Here is a 13617-nt window from a genome sequence, read left to right as displayed (position 1 = left end):
GTATCTACTTCTCTGAAGTCCAGGCCAACACAAAGGGACTCAGGCTGACAAAGTTCGCAAACGATTGCAAGTTGAGAGCTATTATTAACTCCCCAAGTGATGTTGACATCCTTCAGAAAGGCCTCATTTGAGACCAATGACTGGTGAACATGTCACAAGTGGAGTGCCACAGGGTTTGGTCCTGTGTCCTCTCCTGTTTAGTATCTACTTCTCTGAAGTCCAGGCCAACACAAAGGGACTCAGGCTGACAAAGTTCGCAAACGATTGCAAGTTGAGAGCTATTATTAACTCCCCAAGTGATGTTGACATCCTTCAGAAAGGCCTCATTTGAGACCAATGACTGGTGTCAGAGCCATGGCCTTAAGCTCAATGCCAAATAATGTGTCATCATCCCCTTTGGGAAAAACCTGGTTACCATGAATTACCACTTCAATGGTTGTCCACTGAACACAGAAGGCATTATAAGAGATCTGGGAACAGAGGTCGACAGCAACATCTCTTTTGACCACCACATTGCCACTGTGGTCTGAAAGTCCTTCTGTGTGGCACATCTCACTACTAAGGGTTTTGCATCCTGGAAGAAAGAGGTTATTGTCTCTCTCTACTCTTCCCTCATTAGGCTAATCATAAAATACAATGCCCCATTTGGTATGTACCTCACTAGACACCTACAACAACTGGAGAGGCTGCAAAAGTTCCTCACAAAGAGGATCCTAGGCCTTAAACACTTGTCCTATATGGACAGACTCAAAAAACTCCAACTATTCTCTGTCTCATATCGCCTACTTAGAGGCGATCTCTGCCTTACTTACAAAGCCATGTCTGACCCAGCCCTGTTAGAAATGCTGCAGCTAAGGAAATCCCAATCCTTGCACACCACATGCTCCAAAAACCTCAACCTCATTACCACAATAAACAGAACATGCTGGAGGGACAGGTTCATAACCCAGAGGCTGCCCATGCTATGGAATAGACTTCTATTACATGTCAAACTGAGCACCTCACTGGCCCTGTTCAAGAGAAATCTTGATGAGCAGATGGAAAATAGAAAATTTACACTGGGGATCACTCCAGTGACTCTACTTGACAGACACACTGGGAACTAAGATCGGGTGGCACAATGTCAGGTATGGGCACGGCTTGTAAAGGCTCCAGGGCCATTAACCTAGTGCACACCTATGCACCTATGAACCCAGCCAGTAAAGCAGTTAGATGTTTTTATTTCAGTGATATGATGAGATAGTAATTTCCAATACAAAACTAAGACTGGGATAGTTACACACCCGCCAAAAATATAGAGATCACATCTGTCACGTCAAAACTCTATAAATATATTACATTTGCATGCTATAATTTTAACATATTCTGATGAACTCAGCAACCTCACTTCTGAAGCATCAGCATTGATGATGTTGTTTCTGTTTTCTATCACTTGCTTAAACAAGGATGAGTACCGGTTTAGATCTTGTAAAGGTAAAGCTGTATCAGTGATGAAATATCACTGGGATGGGGAGAAGAGGATAGCAGTAGTAACGTAGCAGGCATTGTATCAGTAAAGTCAGTGACACCACAAATGAAGATATAAGACCATTTAAATACATCTTATTAGCAAGTCTCTAAGGTTGCACATTAGTGATAATCTTTCTTCCGTAATCAGAGATAAATGTCCATAAGGTTGTGATTATTTCTGCTGCTTACCTCCTTTCCCAAATAGCTCATGGACACAAGTGTAAGATATACAAAAGAGAGCAGTGAGAGAAAATAATGAATTTCTGTGTCATATTGATTCTGTATATACTTGCATCCTTGTCAGTTTATTTACTATTTTTGGCATGCAGTTGAACCAGTTGATTTGTATCTTTTCAGTTTGAATGATGGATTGAATGATGGACGTGTGATAATTTTAAGTGGAAGTCAGCCATGATGATAGTCTGCAATGTCCTCTGAAGCAGTGCTACTTGCTGAAGTATAGACTTTAATGCACATCACACGCAGTACTATTGGATTTACTGATTCCTTCACCTGGTGTATTTAGGCTTTTAAATCTTGTGTATTTATGTCTTTACTTCAGGTGACTGGTCTCCTTTAACATTTCCCTTACAACCAATCTAGATGAGAACTGTGCATTGACTTTTCAAGCACTTTCATACAGTGAGTTTTTTTGATCTTCTGTGGTATCCATAGTCTACTTTCATTCCGTCTGTTAAAGGACTTTGGTTTATTTTTGAAAATTGTGCTTAACTGTAGTTGAGGCTTATCCCATCATTTGCATATATTAGGAAGACCTCCCTGCAGTTCTGTTCTTCACTACATTGGGATGCCTCTGCAGTGGATCTTATGTTTGGCACCCATCTTTGCAAGAGGCAAGCCAGTCACCATTCTTTCTTTCTATCTGACTTTGACAGTCATGTCAGTTTCAACCAATAGCAAAACTGACCTTGTACTTTAAGAGATGGTAACAGCATTCTTTAGAGAGAGTATCTGTTTCAGAAATCATTAAACATATCTAAAAAAAAAACAACGCATAGTGGATGTTCAGGACTTTACTTAACAAGGCAGAGTTTTTATGTGTTGCTTTGCCATGTAAATTGAGTACATGGACAATCAGTCATTCTGAGTAGTACGTACAAACTCAGTTAACCAACACAAACCAACACAAATCCAGTTAACCAACACAAGCCAACACAAACCCAGTTAACCTACACAAGACTTTTTTTGTATGATTTAACAGTAACACTTATGAATGCCTTTTATACAGGTTTAAACCAGCTAGGAGCTACTGTGTGTAATTTTTTTAGTTCTTTGAGCGTTACCTGTTTGTTTATGTTTTTAAATACCATTTGATTTTTATGGGTCTGTAGGATCTGTCCAATGCCTGCCCCTGCCTGTACCAGTTGACTCATTTGTTCTTTCATTGACATAAGAGCCACCAAGAATTTTCATTGTGTAGTAAAGTCGAATGTTGGGTGTTAGGGAGTGAGTCACTCTCAGGATCTTGCAGGCTGCGATATCCACTCACCCTCAACAGGTTGCACACTTCACAGTTGCTGCTCTTGGGAACTGCATGCTGCTAGCATGAATTTGCAACCTCCTGGCTAACTGTCTCACCTGTATGCAGTGTGGGTGTGCTAAGTTTATTGCTATAGGCAATACACCTGCAAGTCTGCAGGTTTTACTAATGCAGCAAATTAGAAAACCAAGCTACTCCTCTCCCCAGTGGATAAACTCATGTTGGCCACTCACTTTCATTCTTCCTGACTCAGTCTCTCCACCACCTGTACCACTTGTCAAACGCAGGTTGTCCGGGATGCAGTGAGAGCTTCTATCCTCCTGCACCATGGAGGTGGGTCTGATTCACCTTTCTGATTTATTTTTAAAGCAACACAAGGTATAATAAAACAGTTATCTTACCTTGTCCAGTTCTTAGATGAACACCTGATGAATGTCAGAAATAGATATGTACAGACTTAATCTCCTTGTTCAGACACAAGTTCAATACTACCGTACTGGCTAAACATAAAACATTACATAATGCACATTGTTTGTGGGGTGAAAGTCTATTACAGTAATACACATAATTAAGTTTTCTCATCTAAAGTCAAAAGTTGGTTGGATTTCCCTTGCTTCCATATCTTCATTTTAATTCTTAAACACTAAGTGTAGGAAAACAAAGTGGTAAACAAGCTGATTGAAAGATCCACCCAAACTAAAATAATTCCTGCATATCATTTATTTATTTTATTATATTTTCTTTTCTTTTCTTTATTTAATATTTGTTAATTGGTTTGGTCCCAGGACCTTTTTCAGCCATGACCAAGGCCTCTACGACAAAAACAAATTACAGTCAAATACAACCAAATAAAAACAAGTCATGGCCCTCCAGGGTCCTGAACACTGTAAGCTCCTCGCTAGAAACCAGGTATAAAAGAAAAGAGTTTACTTTCCGAAAAAGGTTAAGCACTTTCATCCCTTCCAAACCAAGACTGGGGCCTCTTCAGAACAAAGTAAATAATTCAATAAAGTCTTTATATATACCAACCAATTAATACCATTCACCAATTTGTATGAATAAACAAACATACTTAAAAGGACCACAAGGAAATCCATAAAGATAAAAAATATATACCTAAATGTAAAATGAAGTAAAATTAGCATTCAGGAAACTCCCAAGGCAAAATATGCATTCAAGATAAAATAAACACCCCTAAGGTCCAAAGCTCTTCTTTTCAATAGGGGTAATATTGAAAAATACTCAAGACCTAGTGTTATAGTTGCATTCAATTTAACAATCCAGTACATCTCCCTTAATTCAATTTGTAGTTACCATCACCCATCCCTTGGACTCTTTGGTACAATTTCCAAGATCCCAAATTTATATTTTGTGAAATCCTGGCATATTAGGGTATGATTATAAAATGCATTACTCAAATTACCCTTTGATATAGTGTACAAATGTTCATAAATTCTAAATCTCAATATTCTTTCTGTATTGCAAACATAATAGCTTTCACACCCTTGACATATGGATATATAGATCACACCCCTAGTGTTGCAGTTGCCCCTTCTCAACTTAATGTTATGTGTACTACCTTTTAAGTTGAATACCATCCCCATCCAGGATGTAAGGGCATTGATTGCAACTGCCACATTTTGTCATGCCTCCGATCATCATGGGGATGTATTTGTGTGTGTTCAAACCAGAATTTTAGGTTTCTCCCAGTTTTATACACGAAACCTGTTCCTTGCCCTAATAAATCGAAAATCTCCAAGTTATCTTTAAAAATATTACAGTTTTTAGTTAAAATACCTCTAAGTTATTTTTCAACTGAACCATAAGGGATGACCATACTTAAATTGAAATTGGGATGTCTGTCTCCAACAATTTTTGCAGTAGCCATTGTGTTCTCATTTCCTAAAAGTGGTTTGTACTTAATACCCCACCCTTTAACTAGGTCATTTGTGATAGAAGTTAATAGCTTAATGGGGTAACCTCTGCTCTTAAACATTTCAGTAACAATTACCAACTCAGAATTAAAGATATCACTATCCGAACACATCCTGGCTGCTCTTACTAAGTGCCCTTTAAAAATATTTTTCTTTTTGTACCTAGGATGGTGACTATGAAAGTCCAGGTAGTTGTTAGAAAAGGTGGTTTTCCTAAATACTTTTTAAACAAAGGCCCTCTTTCCTTTATCTTTGAAAATGGTCACATCTAGATAGTCAATAGAATTGTTCGTAAAGGAAGACGTAAAATTAAAATATGTGCAAACTTTATTAAGATATTCTACAAATTGAGTTGGAGCCATTGATGTTTCCTTCCATAAGATAAAAATGTCATCCAAATACCGAAAATAAGAATACCATGACTGGCAATATGGGATGTTGAAAATGTATTTACATTCCCATGCATACAATATTAAATTGGCAAAAATAGGTGCGCAACTAGCGTCCATTGCAAATTCTTGTATTTGCCTATAGTATTCTCATGTACAGAGACAACCTGGAGCACCTGTTTGGGTATTCCTATGAGAGTCCTCAGTAAAAAGTGGATGCCTGTCACAGGTTTGCCAAGGTGATCAGTTCAGCAACTGGCATCACTAACTCTGACAAGCAGTGCAAGCATCACTACAGTGACCTCCAGAAGTGCCACCCCATCCTTCTGTGCAAGTGGGAAGAAGGGGACAGATAGAGTGATCCTAAGCTGTACAGTAAGCATTTATAACAGGCCCATGTTGTTTTATAAAACAAGTTCAGTGTAACCTCGTATTTATATATTTCTGTGCAGTCCTCATTCATTCTGCGTTGTATTCTTCTTCTGTTCATTGGCCCATTTACTGTCTCAGTCTGAATTTCCATGCTATCATTATATCATTATCCCTATTATACTTATACATCAGGCTCAACCTATAACCAAAAGTCACAGGTATATATTTCTACTTCATTAATTTCTAGACAAGCCTGTACAATAGTTTGTCCTTGTTTTTATGGATTAGTACTAGGCTAAATGCCCTTGTGAGCCATTTTAAGCCTAGCCAATTATCCCTTGGGAGACTTGAACCCTGCACCTTGTGTTTGCAAGGTAAACACATTAACCATTTAGCCACCCTCCCAACCTTATAACTCTTCTTCTGAATGGCCTTACCAGATTCCAGCTCATCCCTTCATTCCCTTCACCAATCCATATCTCTCAACTGTACAGATGTTTGCAGAATGTCTAAGCCTCATATTTTTGACACGTTTTTAAAAAACATGTGTTTTTCTGGCAAATTAGTGGTAAATCATTAAAGACTGAAGTTAAAAAATAATAACAAATATTTGAGTTTCAGTCTTCATACCATTCAGTTGTTTTGGTTGCTTAATACATTTCATATCCAGTGGAAGTTTGTTCCTAGAGAGGGCAGAAGAGTAGCTATAAAGGTTTTGTTCTATTTTGCTTTTTGCTTTGTAGATATGAAGTGCATTTTGGTCTGTGCTTCGGAGAGTCCTGAGAGGGGTGTAGAGGGAGACAAGTGAGAAGATGTTGGGACAAAAGGAGGATGGAATGAATGATCTGAAGCTGCAAGAGAAGTAGTTGATGGGGAAATTCTAGCCATTTCAAGTTGTTAAGAGAAAGGTAGTAGTGAGATTTATAGGTTTGATTTGCAATGAATATGGCAAATTTATTATAGGTAGTTTCTAATTTTGTTAAGAGAGAGTTTGGAAGTTTGGTGAGGATTTTGAGCTGCAAAATAGGTTTGGGAGAAGGTAGGCATGGGAGAGGGAGATTTTGGCTTTTCTTTGACAGGAATTTTTTATTTCTGTAAAGAAGACCAAGTTTTGGTATTTTTTAATGCAGTTGTGTACATGGAGGTTGAACTTGAGTTGCTCATCTATTATGACTGAGCAGCTTAGTGTTAGATTCAACTGTGAAAGGTGTGTTGAGAGATGAGATAGAGAAAGTAGATTTGAGGTGGTTTTAGGTTTTTGGTAGAAAATGCAAGAGTTTAGTCTTTTTAGGATTTAGGATTAAATGATTTTTTGAAAGTCAGTTTTCAATGGATATAAAGGATTTTTGGATAATGGTGTTTAGGTCAGAAAGGGTATCAGCAATGGTGATGACTGTAGAGTCATCTGCATATTGCATGAGTGATGATTGTGGACAGGACAAATAGAGAGAAGAGTAAAGGACCAAGAACTAATCTTTGGGGAACTCCAATCTTGATAAGAAGAGCACTGGAGAGTGTAGTGAGGCCTTTTACAGATTGGTGTTGATCACTGAGGTAACTAGAAAACCAGGAAATAGTTGAAATGGAAAAATTAAGGTCAGAGAGTTTGGCCAACAACATGGGGTGGGAGACTGCGTCCAATGCTCTAGACAGATCGAGGAATAGGAAAGACACTAGTTTGTTACTGTCTCTAGCCAGGGAGATGGTGTTGATAAAGAATATAAGGGCTGTGGATGTGCTATGTTTTGGGCAAAAGCCATGTTGTGTGGGGGTGAATACGTTTTCTTGTAATAAGTAATTGAGGATTTGTTTGTGCACACATTTTTCTAGTATTTTAGAGGGAGGTGATAAAATTGCTATTGGCCTGAAGTTGGCAAATTCTGTGGAACTGCTTCTTTTGTGTATGGATAAGGTAAAGAATTGTTTCCAAAATGAGGGAACTTTGGATTCAGTGATACAGTGGTTGATGAGTATGGAGAGAGAAAAAGCTAGAGTTTGCTGCTATCTAAAGGAAAAGTGGAAGTAGGTTATCTACTGATGGGGAGCAGGATTTCAGTTTGAAAAGTAAGGATTTTATGTAGCTGGTAGATACTGGTTTAAGAGAGAAATAATTTGTGGATTTAAAGGTTGTGGGAAGGTCCCAATGCTTGACAGAATAGGTGCCAGAGTTGGCGGGATTAATCATTTTACTGATGCAGTCAATGGAGTAGGTGTTAAAGATGGATATTGTTTCTTGGAGAGTATTATTGGGGCAGAGGTTTGGAGATGAGGGGTCACCTTTATGCAATATTTGGTTTATGGAGTGTCAGAATTTCTTTGGGTTGGATATGTGTAAGGTTGGTGGGTTGTTGTAAAAATTCTTCTTGTCTTTGTTGATGTATTTTTTGGTATGGTTACTGAGATCTTTGTAGTTTTGCAAATGGGTAGGGAGCTTAGCTTTATATCAGGTTATCCATGCCTTGACTCTAGTTTGCATAAGGGTGTGAATAGTATATGTAACCAGGTGGATATAATTGATTTAACTCTTACAGTGGGTAATGGGGCAAGGGAGTTGAGAATGTTTAGAAATATTGAGTTGAATTTTAATACTGCCTCATCCAATGGTAGATGATTTAGGAAGGACCAAGTTATTGCTGAGAGGTGTTTGTTAAAAGTAACAGGGGTGGAAGATAGAGAGTGTATGGCATTCAATGTACTTATGTGGACTGGTGTAGTATGAGGAGAATCTTAGAACTTTAATTGGCATGCGGTCACTTAGAGTGTCTGTTAGTGTTTCTGGGAAGTGATATTTGCATGGATATGAGACTGCTATCCAGTCAATATGAGAACTGGAGTTGGATGGCTTATTTGTATGGGTAGGGGTAGAGATTAGTTGGGAGAGGCCGTGCAAATCAATACATGAGCTAGGTCTATCCAGGGAGTGGGATAGGCTGTTTATGTTGATATCCCTCAGGAGGTTTAATTTGGTAAGTGCTGAGAAAGCTAAGTGAGAATGTGTTCAAGTAAAGAAATGTTATCACTGAGGGGTATATAGATATCTGCTACAGGTATAGTGTTGTGGTCATTAATTTTACAGGTGGCTGTCAGATGTTCAGTTGACAAGAATGAAGGAGTAGGGTTAGATAGAGGGGGTTCCTATTAGCAGAGCGAAAGACCGTAATAGCGAATACGGAAAGAGCAACATGTATTGAGCGAAATATGGAAATGTCGAACATCTGAAACAGCGAAAATGGAAATATCGAAGTGCAATGGTTGGCCCGTCTGCGGTATAGATCCGTAAGGTAAATGTGAGATAGATAGGACTTTAGGGTTAGGATGTGGGTTAAGGTAAGTTAATAGATTAGTAATGTATGTAAGATTTAGTGTAGTGTTAGAAGTAGGGTTTTATTTAGCTGTATGTATGTGTATTACTTATTTGTTTTAGGTGTATGTCTGTAGGGGAAGTGTGCGATAGTTATGGACCTTAGAGTTAGGGAGGGGTTAAGGATAGTGCATAGATAGTTGTGTATGTGGGGTTTAGTGTAGTGTTGGAAGTAGGGATTTGTTATATGCATGTGTATTTATTTTTTTGGGTGTATGTCTGTAGGGGACTTGTGCAATAGTTACAGACCTTAGGGTTAGGGAGGGGTTAAGGATAATGCATAGTTAGTTGTGTTTGTGGGGTTTAGTGTAGGGTTAGAAGTAGAGTTTTGGTGCTTTACTTTAAGTTAGAAGTAGGATTTGGTTAGTGTATGTATGTGGTTTATTTATTTTGTTTGGGTAGGTAATATGTAGCGGGTGGTGGGGTTTGCCGACTATGACAGTTCGTTATTTTATTTTTCACTGTTTAGTGCTTTCGGGATTTTTGCAGTTCACGTTATATGTGTCGATGTTTAGGTATTCGGTTAAAGGGTTTTTCAATTTGCTAATATAGACCCAGGTAGAATGGTAACAGTGAGATGCTTAGAGTATATAATGGCATCTCCTCCACCTTTTTTCTTTGGTTGGTCCAGTCGTAGGATGTTGCAACCCAGGGGAGAAAGAGATCTGAGGTTTCAGCCATGTTTTGTTGAGTGTAATGATGTCTGGGGAGTGGTGTGACATCCAGGCATGGAATTCACTAACTTTATTTAGTATTCTTCTGATATTCATGGAGTAAAGAGATACGTGTTTCTTAGGGAGGATGGGATGAGCAGTGATAGAATCAATGGTCGTGTTATTATTGAGGGGAAGGAAGTTAGGTGTAACATTTGGATGTATTTTCCCTGATAGCAGTAGAGCACTGGATGTAAAATTAGAGTTAGAGAGTGAGGGGTAATAGAACATATATTTTATCTTAGTTTTTAGGGTGGTAGTGGGAGAAGGGGGGATTTTGATTTTTGGGAGGAAGGAAGTTGTACGAAAGCTACAGGATGAAAATTTGATTGAGTGAAGAGCTTGAGAGAATACCATAGAATTGACAGAGGTAGGAGATGGGTGCAGTGCTTGTAACTGAGCATTGTAAGAAGTGAGGTGATAAAGGACAGGTAGAGCAGATGTGCAGAGGACAAATAGTATCATGTTATAGTAGAGCTAGTTAGTGCTTGGTAGTGAGTATGAAGGAGGGAGAGAGTTTAAAAAAATGTAAGGTTTGTGAGGACGAGAGGAGGAAGGAACTGTGGAACAATAAGGTGAGGAGTGAAAGGGGGGACCAGGAGAGAATTTAATAAAAGGTAGGTATGAATATGCTTTAACTAGGAGTATACAATAAACAATAATACAACAGTCTTGCCACATTATTATGCCTTTCAGTATACAGGCCCTGTCTCATTAGTGTATCACACCCAGCAACAAGATGTGCAACTGTTCCCAGTTCTGTTTTACACAACCTGCATTTATCTCTTTCTCCCACATGCTCAATTGACTTAGTAAAACAACATATATGTAGTCCACTATCTTGGGCTGCCAATATTAACCTTTCATCTTTTAGTTTAGCTTCATCTCTCCTTAACCATTCATGCATCAGATCCTGATTGCCATGAGGTTTTTCCAGGAGATTTCCCTACTTGCAATTATATGTATGCCTGTTCCACATTTCTTGCCTTCTCATCTGATCAACATCATCATCATCATCATCATCATCAACCCACTTTTTCCCATTTTTCTACATGGGGTCAGGATGTCATGTTAACTGTCACTATCTCTCTCGATTCAATGTCACAATCCTGCCTTCTGCAACACTCATGTCTGTCTGTCAGAGATCTCCTCTCACACAACCCACCCACCTCTTTGCTGAATGCCCTTGTTTCCTTTTGCCTTCTTCTTGTCTGTCCCAAATCTTCTTTACCAGATTGTCTTCTGCTTTCCTGCACATGTGCAAGAACCACTGTAATCTGTTCTCCTTGGTCTTTTCTGCAATTGGAGCTACTTTGGCTTTTGATGTCATGTCCTCATTTCTTCATTTGTCCCATAGTGTGCAGGCTACCACCCTTCTCGGGCACTTCATTTCTATGAACTCTAGTTTTCTCATCTCCTTTGCCTTTACTGCCCAGGTTTATGTACCATATAGTAGTACTGGTCACACCACTGTTGTGTACAACTTACTTTTTAGCTTCTTTGGCATTCATCTGTCAAATATTACTCCTGACACTCTATGCCAATTGGCTGCAGCCCCTCTGATTCTAGATTTGACCTCAGTCATTGGATCCTTCACCATATATTTTTTCTTCTGTTTTTGTCACATTCATTTGCTGTCTGATTTTTGTGTACTTCTGGTTTAGTTTTCCATTCCCGCTTGACACTGATATGCTGCTGCTAAACTAAGCAGGGAAGTCATCTTAGACTTGTTCTCTTCATGATTCAAAACTTTCACTATGTTTAGATCTGCTGAGTTCAGCAGCTATGTATACAGTCTTATAATTGCAGATCTATATATATCATCAGTTTAAAGGAGGCCTCCTTCAGAACGAGGAATATATAATCTTTGTATACACACTGATTCTTATATATCATTTTATAAGCATAAAGCATTTTTCTTATTTTCCTGTCCAACTGATCCAGTACCTTTTGGGGCCATCAATCACCCCACAAATGTTAGTTAGAACAGGAAAAACAAATTGGTTTATAGCTTGAACTTTGTCTCTAGTTGTCAGGGCTGATTTCATTATTAATTTTAGTCTTCTAAAATAATCTTTACTGAGTTTTGTTTGAATTTGTTCATGTTTTATCACTGATCCTTCATCAAATCCCAAATATTTACACACTTCTTTCTGCTCAAGTTTCTTTATATTACATTCCTGTCCCGGACTGATATTTTCTTGGTGCTGAAACTTTGTGAATTTTGCACGCTTATCAAGTTCAAATGACATTCTTATATCATCTGAGAAAGTTTTGACCACTTCCAGTTGTGCTTTTAGCTCATCATCTGATGAACTATACAGTTTTAAAAAATCCACAAAAGGACAAAATAAGTCTTTACACTTTGTTTTTTGTCTGGGAGTCAAATTGTAACCATCATCTAATCTATTAAGTAGACAGCATAATGGGTTAGGGGCAAGACAAAAGAGCAGCAGTGACAAATAGTCACCCTGGGATATCCCCCATTGAATTGTTATCCCTGGTATAATAATTTGCCCATCATCATGGCTTAGCTACATATTGGTTTGTCACTGTTTCATGGTCACTGCAATGTAACTGATCAATGTAGGGGGTATCTAATACATCTGTAAGAACTCCTTTATCCATGAATGTTCAGATCACACAATGGCACATTCAGACCACACAAGGAACAAGAAAAAAATAAGGAAGGCAGCATATCCATCCATCACCCTAGAGTTACTCTAAGTCAAACTAACTGTAGGAAAGACCCTCCCCATTTCATTGTTAGCTATAGGTCTCCCACCATGAACCACAAAAAACACATAGTCTACATGGACCTACAAGAGTCACTCTCAGTACAGCTAAATACCCTGGTCATGGGTGACTTTAACTATACTTCCATCGATTAGGTACATATGAACACAAACACACTTGCCCAAAGGTTCCTGCACTTTATTAACACAAATGCTCTGGAGCAGATAGTCAGCACCCCTACAAGGGACTCTAACATACTTGACATAGTGCTCACCAACATGGGGGATTGCTGCATCGCCCCATGTGTGGGGCCCTCTCTGGTAAAGTCTGATCATAAATCAGTCTTGTTTGAAGTAACAATCATACCTAACCCACCCTCAGAACCTAAAAATGTTAAACATTTCTCCAAAGCAAACTATAGCCTACTGAGCAATGGTGTCAATAGTTTCAGACTCACTGCCAACACTAATGACAATGACCCCTGTTCGTCTCCTATCTGGGACACAATAGAAGATCTTCATGGGTTCTGCTGAAGCAGCTTTATTTTATACAAACATTATAGAAGATTACTGACTTTAACTTAAGTAACTTATATACAAATTAACAACTGCAATCTTGAATGCTCTCTCCCTGGCTGCTCTTTCAAAATGGCACTAGGGATTGCACGTGTCTGGAATGTATATGTGCATGTATAGCCTTGACATGCTTCATAAATATATAGTACACACATCACTTGCACTCTGATGTACAACCCCTATACTGAGGTATACACAAATGTCCTGTATATACATAGATATACATGTATAGACTCAGCTGTACCAGAATGGATCAAATCCAGATCCAGATCTTCACAAATAAAACAGCCACTCTGTTGGACATATAGCATAAATAAGTTATACAATAAGAGAAAGAAACTGCTGTCAAAAAACAAGAAGGAACTGTCCCAGCAAAGGAAGAACTACCTCCAAATCATAAACAAGCAGATTAGACATCTTGTAAAGCTAAAGTTAAAGCTTGTAAAGTTTGAATTTAGCATCCCTAGTTAAGGTAAATCAAAAAGCATTATTTAGCTATGTCTACAATCTAAAAGGGAATGCCCAGC

The sequence above is a fragment of the Protopterus annectens genome, chromosome 1.part1 (assembly GCF_019279795.1).
Source record: "Protopterus annectens isolate FY-2018-M chromosome 1.part1, PAN1.0, whole genome shotgun sequence".
In the NCBI taxonomy this organism is placed as follows: domain Eukaryota; kingdom Metazoa; phylum Chordata; order Ceratodontiformes; family Protopteridae; genus Protopterus; species Protopterus annectens.
Note: the sequence above shows the minus strand (reverse complement) of the source record.